Genomic DNA, 6,580 nt, shown 5'->3' on the forward strand with positions numbered 1-6,580 from the left:
TCATTCGCGCCGCGCATAAACGCGTCTGTACATTGACTTAACATTGAAATCATTCGCGCCAGACGCTCTATTCGCGTTTGATGTGAACACAGCATAAAAGGCCAGATGTGGGCGTTCAACTGAATTTTTGTTGTTACTGAATCTTCAGAATTCAATTAAATACTTCTGCCATGATTGTTAATCAACGTAACTGTATACAAACATCTCTTTTAAACAAAATGACATTAATTAATTGGCCTATGGCTTTGATCTTATTATGTATTAAGATTTTTCTGAAAGCGTATTGTAGCCTACTCCTGGGACCCAGGCCACTGAAGAATTGGGCGACCATTGTTGAGATCTGTAACATACAGTTCAGAATTCTGTTGTCCCTTGCGAGTGCTTGTCATGTGCCGTTTGATATGCTATCAGAAGTGAAACACTTCGGTCCACTGAGTATACGTCAACACTGGTACACACTACCAAGCTGACACTGAGCAGGATGTTGTCTCTCTCTCACCTCATCTTCTCTAACCCTCCGTTCTCCAAATCCCCATAGCTAAGGGTCTTGAATAAGACAAGATTTCTCATTCTTGCAGACTGAATCATCTTTTAGATGGAGGAGCCTGGCGGAAAGGAGCAGAGACACAGCTCAGCAGGGTGATTCCTCACATAAGCCAAGGTGCTGACTGAATGCAATGATGCAGTCGAAAGGACAGTGAATCTCATCATAAAATAATTGTTTTATACTTCTCTTTTCCTGCCAGAACAATGTGAATTTTAGCTGAGGCCCTGTGGAAGCCATTTTTCACATGTTTTATGGAACCCTTTCTCATGAGAATGTGTATCAATAGTATGCGTGTGTAATCTCGTAGAATGGATAGGCTACGGCAAAATGAGTTTTGGCGTGCATATGATACGCAGTTTTTCACGTGCATATGATACGCACTTTATGGCGTACAATAGGCACGAACCCCACACCACTAATCCCAAGACTACTAAGCGTATTATATGCACGCCATAAAGTGCGTATCATATGCACGCACAAAAACGTAATATCATATGCACGCCAAAACTCAATTTGTATCTATTCTACGAGATTACACTCACGTACTATTGATACGCATTGTCATGTCAATGTTGGTTTTATGGCATACAACTTACACATAGCACACCTCACCAACCCAGACTGCATTCTTTCTATCTATCTATCTATCTATCTATCTATCTATCTATCTATCTATCTATCTATCTATCTATCTATCTATCTATCTATCTATCTATCTATCTATCTATCTATCTATCTATCTATCTATCTATCTATCTATCTATCTATCTATCTATCTATCGCAGTTTCTACCCATCTATCATCAGTGGTGTATTTCTTAAAAAAAATAAAATAAAATAAAAAATTGGTAGAGACAGTCAAATTATAACAAGCTTCATTTCAGTCAATGATAGTATTGATTGATTTGCAGGTCTCAGAGGAGTTTAACTGGTGTAACTGCATCTTCTTGGATCCCTCTTCAAATCTCCTCAAGCTCACAGATGACACAACTCTAATTGGCTTCATAATCAGGAGCCATGAATCTGCTTACAGATGGGAGTTTTAATGGCTGGTGTTAGTGTGAAGCCACAGACGCCTGTTGCTTAATTCTTTCAAGACAACAGAGATGATTTTTGACTTCTGGAGCCAACTCAAACACCTGCTCTACTCTAATCAATATCTCCAACGTGATCTGATTAATATTCATATAGTGTAGTTTTAGCACACATTAGGATAGTCACTAAAACGTACAAAGCAATGAATGGACTTCTAATGCATCAACTACTCACATTTCACAAATCAACTTCAGAGACATGCATAAGTTTATGAATTAAGGATCCACAGATATTAAATTTATAAAACAGATGAAGGCTTTACATTTTAGATGCTGTCAGTCAGCATGTTGAAAATGTATGTTTTTGTGTCTATTTACATACATAAGTACATGTGTATTCTTTAGATACAAATATGAATGGCACCAGCTTGATATCTCAGAAATCAACAGTTTCAAAGCTCCAGAGATGGTCTAGGTCTTCATGGGAAGCATCCAGTCTGTGCTCAGCTCTTTTGTAATGGGTCAGTTACTGCACAAGAACACTTTTAGCTTTTAATGTATCACCTGTTCTACAAAGAGGGTCATTAGAGTCATTAGCCTGCTTTTCTTTAATGACCTCTATGCGACAAGGTCCAATATGTGGGTGGTTAGGACCACTGGCTGTCCCTCAAACCTGATTCTTTGAAATGTGACGTTCACATAATTCAGATGCATCAAACCACACAGCACAACTGAGCAACACTGTTCCTTTAAACCTGCCATCATGTAGTCAGTATCCCACATGCCTAAAGACTGTACAGTCTATTTAGTCACAGATTCTACAGATACTGTATAATCTACCTTAAAAAGTAAGGGTTGCACTTTATTTGTACAGTACATGTACTTACATGTACTTATAGTATACTTATCCAAGAAAGTACTGGGTAATCTAAGGTAAGTACATGGGTTATGGTTAGGTTTAGGGGCAGGTTCAGGGTTAGTATCTAGTTATTACCCAGTTATTACAATTACTATCATAAGTACATAGTAAGTACATGGGGAACAAGACTGTAAAATAAAGTGATACCAAAGTAAGATTCTATATATATATATATATATATATATATATATATATATATATATATATATATATATATATATATAATATAATATAAATAATAAAAAAAAAAACTGCATCACGGTTTCCACAAAATATGAAGCAGCACAACTGTTTTAAACACTGATAATAACAATAATAAATGATTTTTGACCAGAAAATCGGCATATTCAAGTTATTTCTGAAGGATCATGTAACACTGAAAATTTCAGAAATTATGCTTACAAAACAGATACAGTAGCACCTTGAAATTTTTCTGACCAAAAGAAAGAAAAACAGTTTGGGGCAACATTCCCTTAATGTCATGATGTCATCATTTTACAACATCTAATGTCAGTGTCCATGTAATAGGGCATTTATGCATGAGAGGTTTCAGTGGATGTGAGCATTATGAACTGCAATGCAGCACCTCTGAGTGTGTTCTTTCTCACGCATTACCAAACACACACACTCACTCACACATATTCACTCTCTGCACACTGAACTCTCCTTCTATTACTATGCTTTAGCACTTGTCACAAAGAGGGATTGCTTGGGGTTTTGGCAAAGCCCTTGATTATGCATGAAGTGCATAACTAAAATAGACACTGATAGACCTTACTATTTTGGGGGGTGTTATGACACTAATCGTAAGTTTTTTTGACAGTTCCTAGCTTGATTACATGTCTACACTGCAATGAATGAAAACACAGGTGATGTGACCCCCCCCCCCCCCCCCCTCCATTCCCAAGACTCTGTTACTTTTGGCCCTCTAGCGGTTTGTTCGACATTTTTTTTTAAGACGGGTGATTTCCCAGAGGTTGGAGATTTAAGGCCAGATTTACTAACAGCTTGCACCAGCACACACCCTCTTTTGATGACAAAAAAACAAAAACAAAACAAAAAACCTACTGTCAACATTTACTGAAGACACACAGTGAAAACATAGCACTGAAAAGGACAAGGTTGATTTTGCGGCTGACCTTATTGCATATGTATTTGTACGAGTGTTCCTATCAGATACAAAATTTATGGAAGGAGAGTATAAATCATGCAAAGTTTGCACTAGTCAATTTACTGGTATTTGCGCCATTATATACCACACCCCAAAAAGCATGTTTTAAAAGATGTATCTGTATTCTTTAATTTCAGAACTTTCTACTTCCATTTGTTCTTTTTTGGGATTGTGCTCTCATGCTAATTTGACTCGTTTAGTAAATCTGGCCCCTAGATTGTTCCCTGTCAACCTTTGTCACTCGTTGTGGCAACTAAATGCCTCTCCCACACCATATGCGCATCAAAGTAAGTAACTTTAATCTGTTTACGGATATGACAAGACACGCACAGGCGAGAGATGTATATATGCAATTTCCCACAAAATCCATCCTGATCTAAATTATAAACACTTATAATAGGCTTTTTAAAATTTTGAACAAAAAAAAGGTAACATAGTGTACCTTTAACAGATAGAGTCAACTATAAGTAAGTAATTTCTGGGTCAATTCCTCCATAAACTTTAAACATTAGTGGTCTACATCATCTCATGACTTTCTTTGTAAGCAAGATTTTTAATCAGTGACATAAGAAAGTAATTCAAATCACAAGTGTTGTAGCAATGAAAACCCGAAAAAAAAAAAATGTAAAAGCATTTATAAGAAAGAAAACTTATAAATAAATAAATAAAATTGATTTTTTTCTTGTCTTTTTTTTCATGTCTCAAAACATGACAAAAAAAAAAAAAAGTGTAAGTGTAAAACTTACTGCATTAGGTTCTTTATTGGCAGCAATGGTTGCTTCAAAAATAACTCTACTTTAATCACCATGAGCAAAACTGAAAATTATTTTCCGTATCATACATCTGATAGGTGCAGGATTACTTATTAACTCCACAAATCAGTAGCATTTTAAAAAGTATTACATGAGCTCACAGAACCTGAAAATTTCTGCAGTGCAATGTGACAAACAGCTGTTCAGGAAAGAGCTGTGGTGGTGCATGTTGTTATTTAATGCTCTGAGGAAAAAAATAAAATTAAAAGCGCTTATTCCCTGTGGGGCCTTTAGCCCTGTTGTACCCTATATGCAGTAAGTGTGGAATAAGCAGAATAATATTGTCCAGACTGTTGAATTGTAACATCAGTATCTCAGCTGAATATCACCTCGGGCGTGGATGAAATTTTCAATAATTCAATGGTTTGACGTTAATTATTCCTTAATGCATGGAATACAGACACTGCAAAATAAAAGTTACAGCACTGTTATTTCATTATTGGTAATTTCCATTATAAATGCTCTGTTATTGAAGGATTTTCAGGATATTTATTTATTTAAGAATAGACAGATGTTCTTTAACTTCCCATTGAGTTAAGAATAGATTCTTTCATTCCCACAGGGACATTAGTCAACCAGTCACACACATCTTATGGTTCTTCTCAGCATTATACAGCAAAGCCCACGGAAGGTGTTAAGGTGTTTTCTATTGATTCAAAACAATGCGGTTCTTTACTGTAGAGCAGAGTAAACACATCCATCGCATTTTGTCACACTGTGCAAGAATGGAAAGATTTAGAGGAAAAATGGCAGTTGCTAAGTAACCATTTTACCGGGTAGAACAGCAGATGGTGGTGGTGTGTTCATGAGTGATTCTGCATGTGTGATTGTGTGTGTTTGTGCGTTTGCGTGAGGCAGATAAAGAGAGAGAGGGAAACTAGAGCAAAGTCCCTGATGAGAGGACCAAGAGATCATCTGTACATTCAGGAAATTACCCTAGCTACATAATGTTCAAAAACATCACACAACCTCTGGCATCTATTTGAAGTTCAACAGTAACTTAGATCAAGACATACTGCTTTGGATTGCAATATAGATTTCATGCTGTACCGTGCTGTAATATTGAGGGACACTTGTAAATCGTTAAGTTGTTTTAGTAACTGTAAATAATAATAAGACAATACATCATCAATACTTCTTCCAAAATGTGGTTTTGTCTTACCTTGATTCACTATGGTATGTCTATTATAACTGTTTGTATTTTAGACCCGACAGGATGGGTTTCATGGGAAATTGTGTACGTTGGTTGCCCCTGCGTGTCTCGTCATATCCGTAAAAAGTTGCTCCGGCTACTTTGACACATGTATGGTGTGGTAGTGTCATAGCTTAGTTGTCACAATGAGTAAGAAAGGTTGGCATGGAGCACTAAATCTCCAACATTCAGGGAATCACCCATTTAAAAAAAAAAAAAAAAAAAGAAAAGAAAAGAACCGAACAGAGGAGAGTCTTCTGGCAAAAAGAGAATGAGACAGAGCTCGTAATAAAACAAGAATCAACATTGACTTGGCTTTTTGGAGAGCCTGGCGAGAACTGAGGGATTTGAAATGCTGTTAAAGTGACTCAGAGATGGTGTTTTACTACTCAACAGGTGAGTAAGGTGTTTTATTGAACAGATAAATTGCCATATGTAGCTTTTCATTCTATTATGTCATTCCATTATGGAATTTATTTTCAAGGAAGTAGCGAATATTTTCTGTTAGGGTTATGTTTTGCTTATAGGGGATATAGAATATGATTAGCTCACTATAAAAGCCATTATGCATATGGAAAGTCCTCATAATTATTGGTGCACCAACGTGTCTATTAATGGGTATAATATAGCTACAGTAGCGTCTTCAGCTAGTCAGCTTGAGGCTTGATGGGGGAGGTGATGCAGTTGTAGAACTTTACAGGCTCCCCTAAAAACCTTTTCTTAAAAGAACCATTTTTGTTTCTTAATGTGAAGAATATTTTAATAATCTGAAGACCCTTTTTCTACTATAAAGAACTTCTGATGAATGGAAAGGTTCCATAGATGTTAAAAGTTCTTCATGGAACCATCACTGGCAATAAAGAACTGATGTGTCCGCAAAAAGATATGTTTCCGTAGAAGTGAAAT

Source organism: Chanodichthys erythropterus, chromosome 1, assembly GCF_024489055.1.
Source record: "Chanodichthys erythropterus isolate Z2021 chromosome 1, ASM2448905v1, whole genome shotgun sequence".
Taxonomy (NCBI): domain Eukaryota; kingdom Metazoa; phylum Chordata; class Actinopteri; order Cypriniformes; family Xenocyprididae; genus Chanodichthys; species Chanodichthys erythropterus.